Source organism: Schistocerca gregaria, chromosome 2 (assembly GCF_023897955.1).
Source record: "Schistocerca gregaria isolate iqSchGreg1 chromosome 2, iqSchGreg1.2, whole genome shotgun sequence".
Taxonomy (NCBI): domain Eukaryota; kingdom Metazoa; phylum Arthropoda; class Insecta; order Orthoptera; family Acrididae; genus Schistocerca; species Schistocerca gregaria.
The window spans coordinates 376,632,421-376,657,818 of record NC_064921.1 but is presented as its reverse complement, the minus strand read 5'-3'; the positions used below and the strand labels follow the sequence as shown (position 1 = coordinate 376,657,818).

Here is a 25,398-nt window from a genome sequence, read left to right as displayed (position 1 = left end):
GTATCTGGCCACCTGGCAAATAGCCATTGCTTACTGCAGCACATTAACAACACATAAGCTGCACAGTACCTGAGTGGAGGCGTGTAGCGTCGTCCAACGAGCCACCAATTTGTCTCGAAGCAAGGCGTCGAATGCGCCGACGACCCAATGAGGCATTTAAATCACTGTTCCTGCGTGGCCTACAGTTACTTCAGGTCGAAGGTAGTTTCATAAAATTCTAAAGACGTCTTCCGTACTGTAACTTGGCCTCACTCTGAGCCGAAGCGGAGTGGTTCGTATCGATGAGGCCGTCGCTAAGGTAACTTTTAATTAGTGAACAACAGGGTGGTGGCGCCACAGTCGAAACGGTTAGTGAGCCTCACTTGGTTAAGTATTTCGCATACTCTTAGGCAGTGCAGACAAGGAAGCGAGCTGCGGTGGACAGTAATCGCATTGTCACGTGTGTATGTTGCAGTTCGCTCGGTACGGAGAGCGAGTACAGGGAAGTGTTGACGTGACTGCAAAGAGAGAGAGGGGGGGGGGGAGAGGGAGACGGAGGGATGGAGGGAGGGAGGGAGGGAGGGAGGGAGGGAGAGGGAGAGAGAGAGAGAGAGAGAGAGAGAGAGAGAGAGAGCAAAGTCGTTCAGGCTCAATCAGGAGTGCAGGGCTCGTTTTATGGTTGAGGGAACTGATTCGGGATCCCTGGATAACGTCGGAAGGCATCGCAGGGGCTTCGTTGTGGAAGAAAACGAATGTACTGATTCGGATGTGGCGCTTTGGAGGAGTGGTTGCTGTTCCTTGGACTGGAACGTGTCAATGTATTGAACCCCACTCTGATTTCGCTGGAGGTGGCCGCAGCGCGGATTCGTTTGATCTGGTGAGCACTAAACTTTTACTGGTCAGCCAAGATGCAGTGAACTTGGTCTGCAAGTGTAAAACAGTTACTATCTGGTTTCCAGTGGCTGATTTGTATTTGATAATTGTATGACTTACGTTGCAACTGTTATAGTGTGAGTTAACTGAAAGGTCATACTCATATCTTTTAAGGACGTTCACAAACTGCAGAAGTGTTTGCTTAAAATATAATTGTTTTTGGTAATTGTCATCAGTGGCGTTGGGGCCCAAGGAGTGAACTAGTACATAGAGCGTTTTCTAATAACTGTGTTCCCGGAACTAGCTGCCATTAGCAAGATTGGATTCTGGTAAATAATTTGCCGGTAAGAGGTGTCAAATGGTGATTATTCAAATCTGAGTTATTTTACCATTGACAGTTGCGAGTCAGAATTGCGATTACAGTCCAATCACATGTTAAACATTTGAACTTTGGGGATACCTCCGTGTTTGTAAATAATAATATTCATCGTATGTTTTGGATTATATTTCTTAAACCTACCAGGAGAAATTTTAATTTATCTGTTCTTTTAATATTATAGTGCTTAAGGAGTTTTATGTGTTGCAAGAGGCCTTACTACATTTTTGGTATTTGATATTGAGATGATGGTATGTGCAGTCTGTGCCATGCAGGGTCGTGGCTGGTTGGCGGCTGCGTTGGATCGCATCTGACCGGACCTTCACGTGTGAAGCAGTGCTTGCCTGAGGCAGGGCAACCTTCTAATTATTTGAATTTTTTAAAAGACGTTGATCTGTCGAAGGCGTTATAATATATTGGTGTACCATAATATATGTCATTTTGGGAGCTTATAAGTAATTTCAGTACAATAAATTTTAAGAACTAAATTGACGTTTTGATACCATCGTGTCGTGGCATTTGCGTTTTGAATGCTTATGAGGAATCTTGACTACTTTGCACTATTTAATCATTATTAGAGATTTCTAAGCATTCATTACCATTTAAATATTGAAATAAAAATTTTCTGAGCTTTCCCTGGCTAATATTTTAAAATTCTTTCAAAGTTGAAGTCGTTACACTGAACTGTAGAGGAGGAAGTTTTTCAGAAAACAGTCAAACTATATTTCTGCGGTCTGGGTGTTCAATGTTCAATGAAGATTTAATTGAATTCACACTACTGGCCATTAAAATTGCTACACGACGAAGATGACGTGCTACAGACGTGAAATTTAACCGACAGGAAGAAGATGATGTATATGCAAATGATTAGCTTTTCAGAGCATTCAAACAAGGTTGGCGCCGGTGGCGACACCTAGAACGTGATGACATGAGGAAAGTTTCCAACCGATTTCTCATACACAAACAGCAGTTTACCGGCGTTGCCTGGTGAAACGTTGTTGTAATGCCTCGTGTAAGGAGCATAATTGCGTACCATCACGTTTCCGACTTTGATAAAAGTCGGACTGTAGCCTATCGCGATTGCGGTTTATCGTATCGCGACATTGCTGCTCGCGTAGCACTAGCATTCGACAAGCATCTTACCCGCATGGCTGTAACGAATCGTGTAGCCACGTCTCGATCCCTGAGTCAACAGATGGGGACGTTTGCAACACAACAACCATCTGCACGAACAGTTCGACGACGTTTGCAGCAGCATGAACTATCATCTCGGAGACCATGGCTGCGGTTACCCTTGACACTGCATCACAGACAGGAGCGCCTGCGATGGTGTACTCAACGACGAACTTGAGTCCACGAATGGTAAAACGTCTTTTTTTCGGATGAATCCAGGTTCTGTTTACAGCAGCATGATGATCGCATCCGTGTTTGGCGACATCGCGGTAAACGCACATTGGAAGCGTGTATTCGTCATCGCCATACTGGAGTATCACCCGATTTGATGGTATAGGGTGCCATTGATTACACGTCTCTGTCACCTCTTGTTCGCATTGACGGCACTTTGAACTGTGGACGTCACATTTCAGATGTGTTACGAACCGTGGCTCTACCCTTCATTCGATCCCTGCGAAACCCTGCATTTCAGCAGGATAATGCACGACCGCATGTTGCAGATCCTGTACGGGCCTTAACTGAAAACGTCTGGTCAATGGTGGCCGAGCAACTGGCTCGTCACAATACAATGAACTGTGGTATCGTGTTGAAGCTGCATGGGCAGCTGTACCTGTACACGCCATCCAAGTTCTGTTTGACTCAGTTCCCAGGCCTATCAATGCCGTTATTACGGCCAGAGGTGGTTGTTCTCGGTACTGATTTCTCAGGATCTATGCACCCAAATTGCGAGAAAATGTAATCACATGTCAGCTCTAGTATAATATATCTGTCCAATGAATACCCATTTATCATCCGCATTTCTTTTTTGGTGTAGCAATTATAATGGCCAGTAGTGTAGTTACATGTTAATCATTTTTCAGAGCTTTTCCTACTCTCCACACCTAGAACTGTATACTGCGGCCAATAAATGTTGTTGTGTTTTGTAAGTCTTTTGTTTAAAGCTAGTACTGACCGTTTGACACTTATTGAAATTGCCGGAAACATGAACCAGAACAATGAGGTTTCGGAGTCGCAGAGAGGTGACGCCGACATCCCGCTACGATATTTCGTCTGAGAACTATTCAGCCATGCTCAAATGAGTTTTGAGTGTGGAAAAGACGCCTGAAGAGTGTCACCCGAAATATCGTGGTGAGGTGTCGACGTCATCCGTCCGCAGTTGCGTAAGCTCATCGAATACCCAATTCTCCATGAAAACTTCAAAAATCACATGACCCAAAATTGTTTATTTCTACACTTCCGTTGACCAAGTGTTGCCCTTTCTGCTAGATCTTCATGATGAGTACTGTGTGGGTACTCCCTTCTCCCAGTATCATAACAGCCATGCCCAAAGAGCCGCAAGCACATGTTTCTGGACAGAGAAACACTCAGACACCCTGTCATAAATCGATTGGCTCGCAAACATCCCGATTTTAATCCTATCGAAAATATCTGGCACTATTTAGAACAGCAGGTGAGACGTATTAATAAATATCCCCGCTATCTGGTAGCTCTAAGGGAGCTAATTATCAAAGAGCTACTTCAGCTGGTTATGGCATACATGGACAGTGTTATGCACACTCGTGCTCATCGAACTGAAGCCATTATCAAAGCTAGAGTGATTTTCGATACCGTATGGCCGCCTTAGGTGGGCTCCGTAGGTATAGTTGGATAGTCGGGTTGTCACTTTACGGCCTTCCAATCTCCTTGTTTTTTTGTAAGGGTTTTTCGTGTAGGAAAGGTGGAAGACTTGTCCTACAAGAGAGTCTGCGGATTTAAGTACCTGGTAGCACTTTTCTAGGAGAACTCGCTGTGTGAAGTAGAGATCAATGCCAGGAAGCAAGGAGGAAACCAGTCCTCCAACAGCCTAGCAAAACTGCTTCGTCCAGGTGTATCTCGAGACAGTTCAAGATTCGGCTACATAAAACCATGATCCAACCCATCGTACTCTATGGCTGTGAGACGTGGAGTATACGAAACCATGACTTTCATAAACTTCTCGTATTTGAGAGAAAAGTGCTGCGGAAAATCTTTGGTCCGGTGTTGGATGCAAACACCGGTAAATGGAGCATTAGACGCAACTGTGAATTAGATGAACTGTACGAAGATGTTAATACAGCATGAAACGTAAGATGCAAGCCACTACAGGGGGCAGGACATGTGACTCGGATGGAAGACGAAGCACGAAAGCTCCTGGCCTTCGTCATCACAGGTAGGAGACCCGCGGGAAGACCACAGAAGAGGGGCAGGGATGGCCTCCATAAACACCTGCAGCAGTCAGCGATCGATGTGGACGGATTGCGGATACAACGAACGAAAGAAGATAATGGAGAAGGAAACTCCTAGCAGCGCGCTGTCCATTGGGCCTGATCACTTTAAAGTAAAATTGAGGTAAAGTAAGGAAAAATGGCTTTGTCAGGCACGTTGTAGCTACGTAAGAGAAAAAAACCGAAGTCCATATGACGAATCACAGAAAGATAAAGAATAAGTGCTTTGGTATAACGGAATATTTAAATAACGTGGTAAGTCTGAGGCATGTCCGCTAAGGAAGGAGAGTTGGAATGTTAGAAGAGAGGGGGTTTGGTACAGCACTCATAACAGAAACGAAAGAAAGATGAAAGGAACTAGCGATCTAGGAAATTAGAATATACCAAGTGTAAACAGTGGTGGAGGGGACGTCTAGACGAACAGTTTGAGACAGCATACTTGCGGCCCATGAAACCGAGAAATAAGCACAAATTGGCCTACAAAGCCACCTAAGGTACAGGGCGAGTGCGCCGCGCAAGATTTTCAGTAGCCCCTCGCTCTCTTACGCCACCAGCTTAGTCGGCTACTTCGTTGACATCATTGATTTAAACTTCCCTGTGAGGGTGATAAAAGAAACACTCCTTTTGTAAACAATGTGTAAAAACTAATTACTTTTACAATCCGGGCTATACCTAACCCTTACAAGCACAGTAGTTTAGTCGTAAGAAGGCCAAACAAACAAAACGAATTAATTGTTAATTTTATGCTGTTAAAATTCACAATATTTTGAGGCCAAATTTAAAAAACGTCACTTTTACAACGTAAAACCAAAACATTATGACCACCACTGCCCACCCAACGTTGGGTGCCGCCTCGCGCCGTTGTGGGCACGTATACATGGTGCGGCAACAAAAGTATATAAGCGGAGCAGACACCCTAGCAGAGATATGGGCTTCAGATGGAAAAACCCATTGAGATAAGTGACTCTGACAAAGGGAAGATTATTATTACGCAGAGACTGTGAAAGAGTATCTCGAAAACGGCGAAACTCGTCGAACGTTCACGTGCTACTGTCGTGAGCATCTACGGAAAGAAGTAGAAGGGCAGTGAAACTGCCTCTAGTTGGTTGAACGTCCAAGACTCTTCATAGCGCGTGGGGTTCGGAGGCTTATCTGCTCTGTAATGTAGGATAGATTGTGATCTGTGGCATCTCTGCCAAAAGAGTACAACGCTAGTGCACGCGCATGTGTTTCGTATCACACAGTTCATCGTACGTTGTTGAACATGGAGTTCCGCAGCAGACCATCTCCACATGTTCACGTGTTGACCCAACAACATTATCAGTTACGACTGCTGTGGGCTCGGGACCATCGCGATTCGACCGTCGATCAGCGGAAACGAGTCATCTCGTCGGCTGAACCACATTTCAGCTACACTTGGTCGATAGTCGCTTCCAAAACCACCGACATCGTGGTGAACGCCGGCTCTAAACGTGGTGATGATGATATGCGGTTTGTGGGCGCACAACTGCGCCATTATCAGCGCCCGTACAGATTCCCAATCTTTACTCACTCCAATCCAGCCACTTTCATAAATGATGGTGAAATGCTGAGGACAACACAAACACCCAGTCCTCGGCCGGAGAAAATCTCCAACCCGGCTGGGTATCGATCCTTTTTTAAGGTGTATAGACTTTTAATTACAAGATAGCAAATTTCGTTTTTTTCTTTACTGTCCAGGCAATTGTATCCGCTGCGCGGGATTAGCCGAGCGGTTTAAGGGACTGCAGTCATGGACTGTGCGTCTGGTCCCGGCGGAGGTTCGAGTCCTCCCTCGGGCATGGGTGTGTGTGTTCGTCCTTAGGATAATTTAGGTTACGTAGTGTGTAAGTTTAGGGACTGATGACCTTAGCAGTTAAGTCCCATACGATTTCACACATTAGGTAATTGTATCCATTGGTCTCTGTATTTTGCGAGAGTTTGTAAGGGTCCGGCTGAGTTCGTTAGCTGCTTAATATTTTAGTTTAGCTTTTTCTGGAGCCTGATACATTACATTTATATATTTGGATACAAGGAAATTAAAAAGAAACATCGAACGCAAATATCGAGGTAAGTTACAGAAACGAGTGGAGAAGTAAAAGTGATGGTAAAGTCTTTTTGCTTGACGTTAGTTGATTTAAAGTGATATTCTAAGTTGTGTATGCTTTCTATGAATTTAAAATCATGTTGTATTTTAACTATTTACTTTTTATGTCTAAGCGTTGGGGAGCAAAAGAGAGAACAAGTACATTGTCCCATGAAACAGACCGTGGTGTATTTAGTCAGATCGAACGAGAAACAACACACTAGGAAGTAGTGAATAGAGCAAACCCGTGACCTCGTGATCCAGAGGCAGCAACGCTAGCCACTAGAACACGAGCTGCGGACGACTCGACACGTGCAGCGCGACACGGACGCAGGCTGTTGGGAGCAGTATTATGCTATGAGAGACATTCTCCTGCGCTTGCATGGGTTCTGTGATAGTAATGGAAGACAAGTTGACTGCTGCGAACCACCTCCATCCACTCATGCTTGACGTTTTCCCCTACAGCGATGTCACCTTCGCCGGCCGCGGTGGTCTCGCGGTTCTAGGCGCGCGGTCCGGAACCGTGTGACTGCTACGGTCGCAGGTTCGAATCCTGCCTCGGGCATGGATGTGTGTGATGTCCTTAGGTTAGTTAGATTTAAGTAGTTCTAAGTTCTAGGGGACTAATGACCACAGCAGTTGAGTCCCATAGTGCTCAGAGCCATCTGAACCATCTGATGTCACCTTCCAGCAGTATAATTGTCCGTGTCTCGAAGCTAGAACGGTGCTAAAGTGGTTTGGGGACCATTATAGAGAACTTCCGTTTATGTCTCGGCGAACAAATTCGCCTGATGTAAATCCTATAGCCCATCTTGGACACTATCGGGCGCCATCACCGCGTACGCAAATCAGAGGCCAGTTATTTGCTCAAATTACATGAGGTGTGCATAGACATCTAATGACACATACCTCCATAAACCTACCAACAAACTGTCGGATCCATGATACGCAGAATCAGTTGTGTTTCGTTCCAAATACGTATAAACAAGGTATTAAGCAGGCGGTCATAATGTTTTGCTCAACAGTGTACTTTTTGTAAGTGCAAATATTCAAGGACGATTTTAACCAAAATCTCACTGCACGCATGCGCTGTAGCTTGCGTGGTCTTTGTAGACCAACTTGAGACTGTTTCCTGGCTTGGTAAATCACAAATGTTCTGTATCAAATTTTTCGTCTAGACTTCACTTACGTTGTAGCAGTACATTGTCAACAGTTATCGTTTACATTGTGTATAGTGCGGTAGAGCATGCAGAGGAACGCAAGCTGGGATTGCTATAGTAACTAATAAAAAATGTAAGAACAGACTGGTAAGCTATGCATGTATAAACAAACAGATATGTACCATAAGATGTAAGATCTCTAGAAGTTATTTAACCTGTATAACAATGTATGACCCAGAGAAAAGGAGAAAGAAAGAGATATGTTATACCAATGCCTACACAAAACAATAGAAAATGTAAATAAGAATCACTATGTTGTTATGGTGGAGAATACAATTCACGAATAGGAAGGGAGAATATGGATAACATAGTGGGCTATGCTGGAGAGATTATGATCAATAAGAGTGGGCCATATTAAGAGATTTTGCATAGTCTGGAGCACACATGGTCCTCTGGAGGATCTAGAACTATAATTGAATATTTCTTACCAAACCAAGAAACATGCATTTCAGAATGCTCGTATATATAGAGGATATGACAAAAATACGGACCACCTCCTACTTGTAGCAAAAGCTGCGTTAAAGCAAATATGGTCTAAAACACACAAACACTCCTCAAAGCAGGCAAGAGAAATATGTAAAATATATTTACTAGGACATGAGTCTGTCAAGAATCTCTACCAAAGATGACCAGACAAAATAATGAGTGGACTGCTAGAACCAGAGTGCACTTAACATAAATGGGAACAAAATAAGAAGTTAAAAGGAGCTGCAGCCAGTGAAGCGTTAGAGAAACAAAACAATGTAAAAAGAGGGAAGGATACTTCTTTTGGACGTAAGAAATGGAGGATACAGTTGAAATAAATAGAAAACAATACATCCGATAGCTGCAACACCAACTTCTGGAGAGTACGGAAACATACAAGAAGCAAGCACCATAGGTGAAGAAGCTAAGAGAGAAGCTGCATCCAGATGGTAGGCATAAATTCGTAGCCAGAATTGAAAATGATGTCCACGGGAGACAACACTTGCGTATAAAAAAGGAAGGACCTGAATAAAATGAGAAAGGATGAGGCACACATTAATGTAATAATAAACAAAGACTGAATGCATTACTGCAAAGAAATGCGGACTGATGAAATGAATGAGGAAATCTTCGAATCGAACCAGATCATATTTAATATCAGAAACTGAAGAGTGCTCTCATATATACAAAGAACCGAGTGAAAGTAGGAAGTGACGGTTAAATGACGAGCTGATGAGATATTCGTCAGTAGGTTTTAAAACAAGGTTCCTTAGATTCCTGAATCTTTGCTGGGTCAGGAAGAAGTACAAAAAGAATGGAAGACATATCACCAGTATTCAAGAAGTGTGACAGATTAAATACCAAATATTACAGGGAGATATCGTCATTGAAATCGGACTATAAGATACAGGCTAGAACGGTTAAACTCATAATAGAGTACATAAAATGAAAAAGTTGTACAGACTACAACAAATTCTAGAGAAACAGAGGAATACAATAAAGAAATGCAGATTATGTAAAGGCCTTCGATAACATAAAAAGACAAGTATTCTGGGAGATAGTAAGATAAAGAGGTATACCAATACGCCTTATACGGGTAATTCAGAATATGTATAATAATACACGAATCAAAATAACTGACGGCCGCTGTGGCCGAGCCGTTCTAGGCGCTTCAGTCCGGAACCGTGCTGCTGCGACTGTCGCAGGTTCGAACCCTCCCTCGGACTTGGATATGTGTGATGTCCTTACGTTAGTTAGATTTAAATAGTTGTAAGTCTAGGGGACTGATGACCTCAGATGTTAAGTCCCGTAGTGCTTAGAGCCATTTGAAGCATTTTTTTTTGTTTCAAATAACTGGGGATAATGAGAAAAGAACAGAGAATATTAATTTAGGAGCTCGACAAGGTTCCAGCATTTTGTCACTGCTCATGTTCAGTCACCTAAAACTTGCACAGCAAATATAGCGGAAACGGTATAGTAAATTAGAATGCTGTTTGTTGCAGGGTTCTAGTACGATTCGTTTACGAGATATCACATTTGGAAAAGTTCCCACGTCGCCACTTGTACAATACCTGTGGTAGTGCACACTAAAGGACAACACAAGTGCATGCACTAGTTATGTGGATTCTGATCAGTAACAAGACAACTGAGCATCACAGATTGTATTCAGAACGACCACAGGCAGCGGAAGTACACGCTTCCAGCCTGGTATGCAACGACTGCTGCACACGTCTAGCATTTCAGCGTCGATATCGGAGTAGGCTGCACTAATACGTCGTTGCATATCATCAAATGTAACTTTCCCCAGAGATAAAAGTCTACAGGTGTCCGGGGAACGGGCTGGCGATGGCACAGGTCCCTGCGTACAATTCCAACGATTTGGAAACAAATTGTGAAGACATGCTGTACCACTTCGTGCACTATGGACTGGACAGCCGTCATGTTAGTACCGTTTCGAACGTTTGCCTCGCCATGATTGGTAAATGTGGCATCGTCACTAAACGAGATACAGGATACGACTGGAGTATCCTGTCTTAATGCCCATTTACAGAAATTTACACAATTTCCATAGTCGTTTCTACGCAGCTCTTGATGGAAAGAGATGTGACAGGGATGGAACCCATGTCGATGGAGAATGCATAGGACACTTGCCTGACGCATGCCACTTCCTCGTTTAGATTGCGCGGGATCTAACGTGCAGATCAACTGCAACTGCAGCAGGAACATTAATTTCCCCTTCTTCTGTCGTTACTTGTTCCTTCTGTTACATTATCTATATGTTACATTACCACTTTCACGTAAGTGGTTGAAGAGGTCGATAAATAATTTCCGAGATGGTTGATGTCTACTGGGGTATCTTGCCCCATACATCGTATAAGAACGAATTGCATTCTTTGTACACTCTTCATACACCTTGAGCATGTAGGCTTTTTCTGCATTGGTAAATCCCATCGACGACTTACGAACTACTGCTTGGAATGTCACACACTGACTTGAAACTGGCAGTACACTCAAGGAACACACAAGCACACAGTAAGCAAACATAACAACGCCGTATCTAGCAGCTTTGCAGATTGCATGGCAACAACAAGTGTCGTTGTGGAAACGCTTCTAAATACGATATCTGGTAAACGATTCGCAATATAATTCCGCAACTAATACCACCAGCATTCTAAATTGCCCTTCTGTTAGTCTGCTAATGTCATTAGGTCATTAGGCATTGTTATATTTAAAAAGTGCATGTTTGCGAAAAAAATTCAATTTCGAGCATTATTACAATCTGTTTATTGGCTAACAATACGAGTCCCTGACTACGAATCCATTCTGTGAAAACTGCACATCGGTGAGGTGATTCTATATGTGCAAAATAAACAGAAAAATTCCTACAAATTGGTGTTCGATTTTCGATCGTTACGGAAGTGGAGCGTGTTGAAGATTACACACATCCATGAATGAATACGAATACACGGAAATGCTGTGTAGGACAGAATAACAGATGATCGAACTAGCCTACAGGAGGTGTGGAGGATTTTCAACAGATGGCAGCACTGTGACGTCGCACCGAGGCACCAGCTACAATTGTACCCAGTGTGCAATCGAGGATTGGATTAGTGAGCAGTCGTGACGCTGTGTGCATGTCGAGCTTGGGTGTTGTATGATTGAGGAAGTCCATTGTGTCCTCGAATACCAACATTTCTCATATCGTTCACACATACAGCATACGTAGATACGTTGTTTGTGTATAGGCACTGTAACGGCAGTGTCCGTGCGGCTGTGGCAGAATACCAGAGAAGTTTCCCTGATCAACGAACCCCCTGAGCCAGGACTTTTACCAGGGTTTTTCAACCATTACGTGAATCCGGAACACAACCCAACTTACACTTGCCATCAGGACGTGAGGCCGTCCAGTCAGTTGAGGAAAGGGAGGGTATTATTGCAATGGTATACAGCGTATTAGCCATCAGCTCGATATTCCACAACCACGAGTGTGGCTTACGACACATTCCGAGGGCTTGTACCCATTCCTTGTGCAACCTGTGCAGCATCTGCATCCAGATGCCTCAGCAAAAAATGGTACAAATGGCTCTGAGCACTATGGGACTTAACTTCTGAGGTCATCAGTCCCCTAGAACTTAGAACTACTTAAACCTAACTAACCTAAGAACATCACACACATCCATGCCCGAGGCAGGATTCGAACCTGCGACCGTAGCGTTCGCGCGGTTCCAGACTGTAGCGCCTAGAACCGCTCGGCCACTCCGGCTAGCAGATAACTCAGTAAGCAGACAACAATTTTGTGAATGGTTGGCTGTACACTGACACATCGTGCAACATACTTTATTTACAGATGAGGCTACATTTACAAGCAACCGTATCATGAACACCCACAGTTCTCGCACATAGGTGATGAAGAAAAGACATGACGCTAGGGAAACATAATTCCAAGTTCGGTTCTCAGTGACCTTCTGGTGTGACATGATTCATGACCTGGCGAAAGGGCCTGTGTTCCTGCTGAACTGCATGGCAGCCGCAGCATACGCACTGTTCCCGATAGAAGACCTACCTGCACTTAGGAGGATGTGACATTAGAGCAACGACGGCAGATTTACCTGGTACCAGACAATCCCAGTATCTGAAAAACGCATTTCCTCCATGGTGGATTGGCAGTGGCGGACACGTTAACTGGCTTCCCAAATCACCAGACCTAACCGCATTAGACTTCTGTTTATGCGGATGGTTAAAGGGGGCATGTATACGCTACGAAGGCGGCTGTCCGTGAAGAACTTGTCGCTCACACCACTGACGCTGTTGACTGCATTATAGCCCGCCAAGGTTGTGTTCAGTGTGTAACATAGCACACCGTCCAGCGCGCTGACAAATGGATTGAGATGGGTGGGGGACGTTTTCAACCTCCTGCAGGCTGGATCAGTCATCTGTCAAAGTATTATTCTGTCCACTACAGCGCCTACACAGCATTTCAGTAGGTAATATTCACACTTGTCTTCAGAATCATTCACGGATGTATGTAGTCTTCAATCTGCTCCAGTTCCGTAACGATCTAAAATCGAATACATGTTCATAGGACTTTTTTACTTTATTTTCACGTGTAGAATCACCTCACAAATTATGTAATATTCCTCCTCAACCACCCTACATATGTTATAGAAATTGAACAGCAAAGGAAAATGAAACTACAATTATGTTTTTAATCAACAAGTCTGTATGCACACCAGACAAACAATTAGTCACCCTGAAGCGTTTTTCCTTCTCTCTCTAGAGACTGAGATATTTCAATAAAAAAATTTCTCTGTAAGTCATAGTATGAAGGGATTATAAATACTAATAAATTCTGCATAACTTAAAAACTGCTACGAGAAAGAGAAAGCTCCAATGACGATGAATAAAAGTTAGTTGCTTTTTCGACAAAATGCCGCAAAATCTTGATTATTCATAATTCAGCAGGCTTTTGTAAAATAATTCATCGTCAAAAGTAAAACGTGAGGCGGGCTGCATTAACCTATTGAGGCGACTGACGACGAGTTCGGTGATAAATGACCGATCAGTTTGACAAAATTCTTACATAAAAATGTACTCGTGAATGGGAAAACGACAGGCAAATTCACTGAGGTGACAAAAGTTACGGGATAGTGATATTCATATATACAAATATCGGTAGTATAGTGCACACAAGGTACAATAGGGCAGTGCATTCGCGGAGCTGTCATTTGTACTCAAGTATTTCGTGTGAAAAGATTTCGACGCACGACGGGAATTGACAGGCTTTAAAAGCGGAATGGTAGTTGGAACTAAACGCAGGGCACATTCCATTTCGTAAGTTGTTCAACTTGTTCAAATGGCTGTAAGTACTATGGGACTTAACATCTAGACTTGGAACTACTTAAACCCAACTAACCTAATGACATCACACACATCCATGGCCGACGCAGGATTCGAACCTGCCACCATATCAGCAGCGCGGTTCCGGACTGAAGCGCCTAGAACCGCTCTCCCACAGCGGCCGGCTCGTAAATTGTTAGGTAATTCAATTTTTCGAGATCCACAGTGTCAAGAGTATGCCGAGAGCACCAAATGTCAGACTTTGCTCTGACCAAGGACAACGCGGTGGCCGACGGCCTTTATCTAAAGACCGAGAGCAGAGCCGTTTGCGTGGAGTTGTCAGTGCTAAAGAACAGGCAACAGTCCGTGGAATAACCGCATAAATCAATGTGGGATGTACTACGAAAGTGAAGGCCGACGGCCACTGCGTGGCCCTTGGTCAGAGGTAATGTCTGAAATTTGCTTCATTCGGCACACTCTTCACACTGTGGATCTCGGAAAATTGAATACCCTAAGAATTTCCGAAATGGAATGTCCGATGCCTCTACTTCCAACTACCATTCCGCGTTTTAAGCCAGTTAATTCCCGTCGTGTGGCCATATCACGTCGGCAAGCTTTTCACACGAAACAAGTGCAAATGACAACTTTGTCAATGCACTGCCCTTTTATACCTTGTGTGCTAATCTACCGCTATTTGTACAGGGTGTTACAAAAAGGTACGGCCAAACTTTCAGGAAACATTCCTCACACACAAAGAAAGAAAATATGTTATGTGGACATGTGTCCGGAAACGCTTGCTTTCCATGTTAGAGCTCATTTTATTACTTCTCTTCAAATCACATTAATCATGAAATGGAAACACACAGCAACAGAACGTACCAGCGTGACTTCAAACACTTTGTTACAGGAAATGTTCAAAATGTCCTCCGTTAGCGAGGATAGATGCATCCACCCTCCGTCGCATGGAATCCCTGATGCGCCGATGCAGCCCTGGAGAATGACGTATTGTATCACAGCCGTCCACAATACGAGCACGAAGAGTCTCTACATTTGGTACCGGGGTTGCGTAGACAAGAGCTTTCAAATGCCCCCCTAAATGAAAGTCAGGAGGGTTGAGGTCAGGAGAGCGTGGAGGCCATGGAATTGGTCCGCCTCTACCAATCCATCGGTCACCGAATCTGTTGTTGAGAAGCGTACGAACATTTCGACTGAAATGTGCAGGAGCTCCATCGTGCATGAACCACATGTTGTGTCGTACTTGTAAAGGCACATGTTCTAGCAGCACAGGTAGAGTATCCCGTATGAAATCATGATAACGTGCTCCATTGAGCGTAGGTGGACGAAACTAAAATGAGCTCTAACATGGAAATTAAGCGTTTCCGGACAGATGTCCACATAACATCTTTTCTTTATTTGTGTGTGAGGAATGTTTCCTGAAAGTTTGGCCGTACCTTTTTGTAACACCCTGTATTCGTGCATACCGCTATCCGATGTTTTTTGTCACCTCAGTGTATTTATCTATTTTTTCTCATTCTGGTGTAAATTTTAACGTAACAGTTTTGTAAAACTGAACGGTCCGTCCCGTGGCATGTGTCAGCGATTCAGTGACGTGACCGCCTCGTTCCGCTTCCACGTCAACAGCGCTCCGAAACGACCAGTGTACGGTTAACTTATAACGATGATGTTATTTGCAGATGACCAAGCTTTAGCCTCGAACAGTGAAAATGGGCAACAGACAGCTGCTTATGAACTACACAAAGTACGGATGTCAGGTATACAGAGTAAATGTTCATAAAATAAACTGCAGGGACGGATTCCTCACTGGAAATGGAGAAAAAAGGTCCTATGAAAGTGTTGCCAGACATGGACGGTGTGAGTGCAACGGCGACTAATCGTTCCGGAGCACAATATAACAATATAAACTACAACAAAAGTTATGCTCTTCTGCAAAAAAAAAAAAGAAAGAAAAACAAACAAGAAGACAAACATGGTAATTGAGTATAAGATTACAGAACAAGTAGATGAAGCATGGACCTTGCAATCGGTGGGGTGGCTTGCATGTCTCAGTGATACAGATTGCCATAGCGCAGGTTCAACCACAACGGAGGAGTACCTATCGAGAGGTCAGACAAATGTATGTTTCCGGAAGAGGAGCAGCAGCCTTTTCAGTAGTTGCAGGGGCTACAGTCTGTGTGATAGGCTGATCTGTCCTAAAATCAACCAAAGCGGGCTTCCTGTGTTGGTACTGCGAACGACTGAAAGCAAGGGAAAACTACAGTCCCGCGTTTGAATCTCCCGCCAGGGACTACTCAGGAGGATGTCGTCATCATGAAAAACAGACGGGTGTTGTACAGATCGTAACGGGGAACGTTAGATCCCTTTATGGTAGGTCTGAAAATACAAAAGTGGAATGGATAGGTTGGAGTTAGGTATAGTGGGAATTAGTGAAGTTCGCTGGCAGGGAGAACAGGTCTTCTACTCAGATGAATACAGTGTTATAAATACAAAGCCAAATAGGGGCAAAGTAGGAGTTAGTTTAATAATTAATGAGAATGCAGTCATGCGGGTAAGCTAATATGAACAGCGTAGTGAAAGCATTTTTGTAGCCAAGAAAGACACAAACTGTAGATTAATGCTCAAGGAACTGCAAAAAATAGTAAATTAAGGAAATTGGTCCTGGAAAATTTTGAAAAAAAAGACAGAGTTCGTTGAAAGTTTCAGAAAAAGCATTAGGCAACGGATCACAAGAACAGGGTAAAAGTACACAGTAGAAGACGAAGCTTTAAGAGATGAACTGGTGAAGGCACCAGAGGGTCAAATAAGTAAAAGGACCAGTCCTAGTAGAAAACCTTAGGTAACGCAGGAGATATTGAATTTAGCTGAAGAAAAAGGAAAATTTAAAAATGCAGCAAATGAAGCAGGTGACAGCGAATACAAACGTGTAAAAAATTAGATTGACAGGAAGTGCAAAATTTCTAAGCAGAAATTGTTGTAGAACAAATTCAAGCTTTTAGAAGCATATTTCATTAGGAGAAAGATAAAGACCACTTACAGGAAAATTAAAGAAGCCTTTGCAGAAAAGAGAATCAGGTGTATGAACATCAAGAGTTCAGATGGAAACTAGTCGTAACCAAAGAAAGGGAATTTGAAATGTAGAAGGAGTATATAGAGGATCTATACAAGGGAGACGAAATTGAAAGCGATATTATAGAAAGGGAAGAGGACGTAGATGAGGATAAGATGAGAGATATGATAGTGAGAGAAGAATCTGACAGAGCGCTGAAAGATCTATGTTGAAACTAGGCCCTGGGAGCAGACGATATTAAGTCAGAAATAATGGTAGCATTGGGAGAACAAAACAAAGTAATACCGCCCGAACAGGCCTGAAGGCCAACGGTACCGACCAGGCACCGTGTCATCCTCAGCCCGTATCACCGGATGCGGATACAGAGGGGCATGCGGTCAGCACACCGCTCTCCCGGCCGCTGTCAGTTTTCGTGGCCGGTGCCGCTATTCCACAGTCAAGTAGCACCTAAATTGGCCTCACAAGGGCTGAGTGAAGCCCGCTTGCCAACAGCACTCGGAAGAGCCGAACGGTCACCCATCCAAATGCTAGCCGAGGCAGACAGCGCTTAACTTCGGTGGTCTGACTGGAACCGGTGTTACCACTGCGGCAAGGCCGTTGGTATTTGGAGAACCAGCCATGACAAAATTATTCCATCTGGGGTACAAGATATATGAGACAAGCGAAATGGTTCAAATGGCGCCGGCCGCGGTGGTCTCGCGGTTCTAGGCGCGCAGTCCGGAACCGTGCGACTGCTACGGTCGCAGGTTCGAATACTGCCTCGGGCATGGATGTGTGTGATGTGTGTTATCAGTAAAGGAAACAAAAGAAAAATTTGGAATAGGAATTAAAGTTCAGGGAGAAACTTTGAGGTTCGCTGATGACACTCTAATTCTATCAGGGACAGCAAAGGACTTGGAAGAGCAGTTAAATGGAATGGACACTGTCTTTAACGAGGATATAAATTGAACATCAACAAAACAAGGATAATGGAATCTGATTAGAAAACGAGAGACTTAAAGTACTAGATGAGTTTTGCTATTTGGTCAGCAAAATAATTTATGACGGTCGAAGTTAGGAGGATATAAAATGTAGACTGCCAATGGCAGCAAAAGCATTTCTGAAGAAGAGAGATTTGTTAACATCGAATATAGACTTGCATGTTAGGAAATCTTTTCTGAAAGTATTTGTATGGAGTGTAGCTATGTAAGGCAGTGAAACATGGACGATTAAAAGTTCAGACAAGAAGAGAATAGAAGCTTTTGAAATGTGGTGCTACAGGTGAATGCTGAAGAATTGACGGTTAGATCCCGTAACTAATCAGGAAGTACTGGATCTTACTGATGAAAAACGGACTTTGTGGCACAATACGACTAAGAGAAGGGATCGGTCGATAGGACACATTCTGAGACATCAAGGAATCAACCATTTAGCGCTGGAGGTAAGTGTGGAGTTAAAAATGATAGAATGAGACCAAGAGATGAATACAGTAAGCAGATTCAGAAGGATGTTGGTTTAGTTATTTGGAGATGAAGAGACTTGCTCAGTATAGAGTAGCACGGACAGCTGCATCAAACCAGTCTTCAGACTGAAGACCACAACAACAAAAATAACAGATAGGTTTAAATTATTAGGGAGCATGCCAACGTACAGGGGAGGCCTAGATCACAAAGACAAAATTGAGTTCAGTTACCTAACTGTACCATTAGAAGATCTCTCCAAAATAGATTTAGAACAGAAACATATCTTAAATTTTATAAACTTATGTCAGTACTAACATTGCTGCAGGAAAGTGAACCTTTGTATTAGGAAAAAGATTAAATATGATTATAGGCTAATGCATGTGCTAACTTGTAAAGATTGTGTCAGAATTATTTGTAAATTATAGTAGCTCACATTAAAAATTAAAATCCGTCATATTATAAACTTAAAAAACTATGGACAGAATAAAATTTCAGATACACCTATACTTTCGTGTCAAATAGCGAGCGATCAGAGCAGCGGATGAGAGAAGCTGCCAAAGAGTCCTGCAGGAACACCACGGCAGCGAACAAGATTGAGGAGGACCTCCTTTTTGATCTGGAAGGATTGCTGTATGGTCCAGGGTCGCTGATTACAGATATGTTTAACTTAATTACAAAAAATGTAACTCAAAAGTTTACACGTGTTGTTCTTGAAACACTATTTTTTAATTGGCTTGGAGCATAACTTGATTATGGTACAACAGATATGGATCGGAATTTTTGCCGACATCCTAAATCGAATTCGCTATCAGTGTAAGTAGAGGTCTTACGGTATTTTCAAAAGTCTGTTTTTGGTGCACCCTTTTTTTATCGATTTTCTGCGCGAAGAAAATGACATTTGTTTCAACACGTCACCATTTTGTTAGGACTTAATATTTTTCAGTTACCCTATGTATGATGATAGAAAATCTACTGAAAACTATTTACATAAAAATATTTTGTTAGACGTCCAGTAGGAGGACTTCGGGAATTCCCGCCGATGACTAATATTCCGGATGCACGGAAGGGGAGCTTCCACCTGGATCAGAAGTTACAGGGAGCATCGGACGTGTACACAAAACATAAAAGTGTAAGGAATAAAATTAAATCATCATTTTTAGCATTACTTTTTATTTTACTTGAAAAATCGTCGAAGTCACCTGTTTTTCATGCGTTCAAAGAGGACAACCCCCGTAACAGCTTAAAAATTCAAGCGTGTAAAGCATGCATGAAAATTGTACCTACATACAGTGAAACGTGATAGACAAACATACTGTAAAGAGTCATTGTGCCTGAACTCGGAACTGGATAAAGGAACGTTAAACATCAGTAAGAGAGCGAGGTTAACAGTAACATTAATTTAGACGAATAGCTGTCAGAATTTTGGGGTATTTTGATTTTCCAACTGTTTCGTCGTTCGTTATTTGGTGGGATGCTGTACCAATAGAAGACCTACAGGCGAGGTCTGTTAAGAATGTAAGACAAATATCTGTCTCGTCAACATGTTTTGCGACGGAGATTCGTAATAATGAACGATAGATCACTGAAACGAAACATGTAAATAAAACTCTTGTGCCAATTTGTAATACATAAAACTCGGTTTAATGTAGTAAAATTATTTCGAATGCATTATTCAGCCGACGAATTCATACACAGTTTCCTATCAGCGATCTATGATATTCTGTGCCTCACAAAAATCTGCACAGTCACAAGCACATAATCCTAAGTCCCTGGCAGATTAAAACTGTGTGCCAGACTGAGACTTGAACTCGGGACTTTTGCCATTCGCGTGCAAGTGCTCTACCGACCATTTTTTTAATTGTTTGACGAGAGATTATTGTATCAACGTAAAGTAACTTCATAATGCGAACTGCATGGATTAAACAACGCAGAAAATTCTGTTACTTGAAAAAAAGAAACATCTGTTCATTGAAAATGATAATTAATTACATAAATTACGGGAAACCATCATCACCCTCTTCAGTCATTCCTTCGGAAGCATCATATCTTGTTGTTCTCGTTCTCTCAGTTCTTCTGCAGACTATAGTACTTCGTCATATGATTTTTTAGGATAGGGCATGGCTTTAACACGTTGATTGTGAAGTTCCAGACAAAACGAAATACGCTGATGGGAAGATTGAGGTTCTCTCGTACAATAAATTAGTTTCTCTACTACGCATATACCCTCTTTCGCGATCCACTGTGACTTCAGTGTCTTCACCTCCAATAGCATTTGCGACAGCAAACTCCGCATTCTGTAGTGAACCAAGACCTAACTTCTTTGCTGTCCGCTGGAGCAGTTTGTGAATACGACAAGCCCACAGACCTGATCGCTGTCTTAATAACATTGTATATCAAACGTAAAATTAGAGTAAATGAATGATCTAAATTGTGGGCCAAAGTTTTCAAGTATTCCTCCAAAACATTGAAGATTTCCCATAAAGTTACCTGGAAATAAGGTGCCAATGACCTTCTTAATGCAGCGTGTCTCAAGATCTGTCTCTCTGGTATATCTGCGAAAAGTAATTCAATTGTGACAGCTAACTTTTGCACGATCTGCCAGAACCCGACTGCTGCCTTCTGTGGAGCGCTCCTCAATGACTGAACACGATTTTTGTGTGCAGTTGTATATTCTAAACGGGCTGCTTTAATCCTGCCAAGATAATAAAAGAAACGTGCTCATTCATTATTGCTAGCAGACTCCGAGAAAACAGACTTTGACACCAGTTTGTCAAGTTGGTCATATACATAACAATGTAAATACTTTCTAAGCAGACAGTTTGTCAGAAAGCCTTATCCTTCATAATCATTCCGCAAAGTTTCTGTGTGTAGTCTAGAGAAGAGAAATTCTCTAATTTTTTCTAAGTGATTTGAAGTTCATAGCACTTTGCAGTTGCAAGATCAAGAGTTGTCTACTCTGTGCCGTCACTTTTTGCATAAGGCGGTCAGAACAAGTAACTGCATCTTCATACTTACATCCATTAACCAACTTTAGAAGAACCAGTAGATGTATGTATGCATGTACCTCAGGCAGGTGGATCTTTTCCACTACGCATTCGTTGCAATGTCGATCCTTCTGTTTCAAGTGGCTCCGCCACAGAATTTAATAATGCATCCATACACACATATACATACATTAATCCTTGTTCCATAGATCATGAATACGACATTTCGTAATGATGTGGAACGTGTCACTTTAACATAAGTTTCCTTTTCACACAATAATTAGTTAATAACTTTTTTACAGTTACTACTTCATATCTAAGAATTCATCTATTGACTAAAACGAGTTGTCATTTAGAAATTCTTTTAATTTCCTTTCAAATGTTGGTTGGCTATCTGTCAGGCTTTTAATACTATATGGCAAATGAGGAAAGTTTTTTGTGGCAGCATAATTCACCCCTTTCTGTGCCAAAGTGAGATTTGATCCAGAATAGTGAATATCATCCTTCCTTCTAGTGTTGTAGCCATGCACTTCGCTGTTATTTTTGAATTGAGATGGGTTATTAATAACAAATTTCATAAGTGAATATATGTACTGCAAAGGTATTGTGAATATCCCTAGTTCCTGAAATAACTGTCTGCAAGGCAATCTTGGGTGGGCTCCAGTTGATTGCACACTTTTGTGCAATGAATACTTTCTCACTTAATGACGAATTGTCCAAAATATGATGCAATATGAAAGCAGTGAATGAAAACAGACGTAGAGTGCTAATTTACTGATATGTTTATCACCAAAATTTGCAAAAACCCTAATAGCATAGGTAGCTGAACCTAACCGTTTCAGCACATCATTGATGTGCTTCTTCCAATTCAATTTGTCATCAATGCAAACACACAGAAATTTTGAGTATTCTACCTTAGCAACACACTTTCGATCATAGTCCATGATTATCAATGGTGTTATGCCATTTACATTACAGAATTAGATAAACTGTTTCTCAAAATTTTTTGAGAGTCCATTTGCAGAGAACCATTTAATCATTTTATGAAAGACATTATTTGAAATTTTATCAGCTTATTCTTGCTTCTTGGGTGTGATTACTATAATTGTATTATCAGCAAAAAGAACTAGCTTTGCCTCTTCATGAATATAGAGTGGCAAGTCATTAATATATATTAAGAACAATAAGGGACATAAGACCGAATCCTGTGGGACACTATTCTTGATACCTCCCCAGTTAGAGGATTCTGCTGGTTTTTGTAGACTATCTGTACTGTTAATTTCAACCTTCTGCAGTCTTCCAGTTAAGTATGAATTAAACCATTTGTGCAGTGTCCCACTCATACCACAATACTTAAGCTTCTAGATTAATTTCATGTTTCACACAATCAAAAGCCTTTGAGAGATCACAAAATATCCCAATGGGTGATGTTCAGTTAATATTTGATCGGTGAAAGCATATATAGCATTTTCTGTTGAAACACCTTTCTGAAAACCAAACTGACATTTTGTTAGTACTTCATTTTTAAAAATATGTGATGCTACTCTTGAATATATTACTTTTTCAAGAATTTTGGATGAAGCTGTCAGAATTGAGATTGGGCGGTAGTTGTCAGCATCAGATCAATCCCCTTTTTCATGAAATAGTTTAACAATAGCATATTTCGGTCTATCTGGAAAAAATTCCCTGTTTCAGTGAGCTACTACATATGTGACTGAGAATCCTACTTATTTGTTGAGAACAAGCTTTTAGTACTCTGTTGGAAATGCCATCAATTCCATGTGAGCTTTTACTTTTGAGTGGATTTATTATTCTCCTAATTTCAATAGGAGAGGTGGGTTGAATTTCAGTTTTATCAAACTGCGTAGGTACTGCATCTTCCATATACTGCCTTGAATTTTCTAATGAATAGCTGGAACCTGTTTTCTCTACAACACTTAAAAAATGATTATTCAAATTTTTCTACTTCTGACTTCTTGTTAACAGACTTTTCATTGTGTTTGATAGAAATACAGTCTTCCTGTGCTCTCAGTTGCCCTGTTTCCCCTTTCACAATATTCCAAATTGTTTTAATTTTATTATCAGAGATGCTAACTTCAGACATAATGCACATACTTCTGGAATTTTTAGTAACTTTTCTTAATACAGTGCAATAGGTTTTATAATGTTTCATTGTTTTGGGATTATTACTCCTCCTAGCTGTAAGATACATTTCCCTTTTCTGTTTACAAGATATTTTTATCCCTTTAGTAAGCCACAGCTTTTTACATGGTTTCTTACAATTATATTTCACTGTTTTCAAATATACTCACAAAGGTATCACGAAATAGGTTAAATTTTAAATTAGCATCATGCTTCCTGTGTACCTCATCTCAGTCTAACTGTTGCAAGCTTCCCCTAAAATTTTTAAGTGTTATATCGTTAATGGAACGCACTATTTTGGCGGCCTGTTTTGAATTACTGTAAGGAGTTATATCGTATACTGTAACTAGCTGTGCATCGTGATCAGACAGACCATTCTTAAGAGGAGAAGTTTTTATTTGATTGAATTTATCTTGAGCTATGAAAATGTTATCTATCAGTGTGCTGCTTTCCTGTACCACCCGAGTAGGAAGATCAATAACTGATGTCAAATTGAAAGAAACAAGTAATACTTCAATATCAAGCTTTCTATCTGAATCTTTCCAAAAATTAACGTTGAAATCCCGACAAACAATTATTTGCTTTCCCTTGTCTGACAGGTAGCACAACAAAGCATCCAAGTTTTTCAAAAATAGTTAAAAATTTCGCAATGGGGACCTATACACAGCTACAATTATAAAAGTGCCTTTATTTAGTTTAAGCTCACATGTACATGCTTCTATGTGTTGCTCTACGCAAAATTTTTTAGTTTCGAAGTTTTTCACGCTGTGACTGATTTTAACATATATGGCAACTCCTCCTCTCTCCATAGTGTCTCTACTTGCATTTACTGAAAGTTTATATCCACCTACATTTACTATTTCCATACCTGTAATTATATGATATTCAGGCAGGCATAGTACATCTATTACACCCTCAGTTTCTAAATCTTTTCCACAAACAAGAAGCTCATCTACTTTTTTTTAATCTCCTGATATTCTGATGCAAAATATTAACATTATTTTTTACTGTGATTTTGTATGAATCTTGTAACATACTGACATTATTTTTCACTGTACTGTTATGAGAATCTTGTGATATTTTCCCATCACTAGTACCTCCCTGTCTGAAATTTTCATTAAGCTTTATGTCAGTCAATATAGGATGATTGGATACTGATCTTAGCCTAAAAAAGTACTTCCATGAGCTTCAGTGCACCCCCCCCCCCTTAAAGATTTTGCTATTTTGCTATCATCCCACTCAGTTTACCCTTCCCTTTCCTATTGAGATGCAGGCCAAGTCTTGTGAAGTCCCACCTACCAATACCTTCAACAGCAACCAAACCTATGCTTAACAAAGTAGCCACCCGAATCTTTTTCAATTGCAGAGTGTGTGCAGAAAACGGTAACAGTTCGTCTACGGACAACAGAATTCAGTTTTCTTCTTGTATTCGGGAGACATCGCATACTCTTAATATAAATCGAGAGTCTTTACTTTGTACTGCCTTCACGGTTTGCATGGCATCTTCTCTGATATCCTGAATACTCACCATTTTTCTTCGTGTCTGCAGTATCTCCCTTACCAGAAGGTCTATCGGCATTCTTCATTCCAACATCAGCTGATTGTTCTGCCACTGCCACCATTGTTTTTCTTTCGTAGTATTTTCAAAAACACGATGTAGTTAGAAGCGTAAAACCTGTTTCCAGCGAGGCACGGAACCTGCCAGAATTCCCTGTCAAAGTTGCCGCACGAGGTGCAAAATTTACACTTTCTTGCCAACAATTAAACTTGCTTCTTAAGCTCCACCAGGAAGGATACTGCGTGATCAATAATATCTTTTAAACGAAGTTGAGTGCAAGGAGGTTCCACAGACATGTCGGTGTGGTTCTCACTTCTTGGTTGAGTACGACGTGATTTCTCTAACTTCCTTGGCTGAGTACAACCATAGATTTTATCTCTCTCAGTTCTTGGACTAGACGTTAGGTGAGCTAACCAA

At 41.6% G+C, this 25,398-nt stretch overlaps 1 pseudogene; it reads right to left on the bottom strand.

The window, feature by feature from the left end:
• Nucleotides 1-20,291: 20,291 nt before the first annotated feature.
• On the bottom strand, nucleotides 20,292-25,045 carry LOC126336203 (probable 26S proteasome non-ATPase regulatory subunit 3; annotated as a pseudogene).
• Between the last annotated feature and the right edge of the window lie 353 nt (nucleotides 25,046-25,398).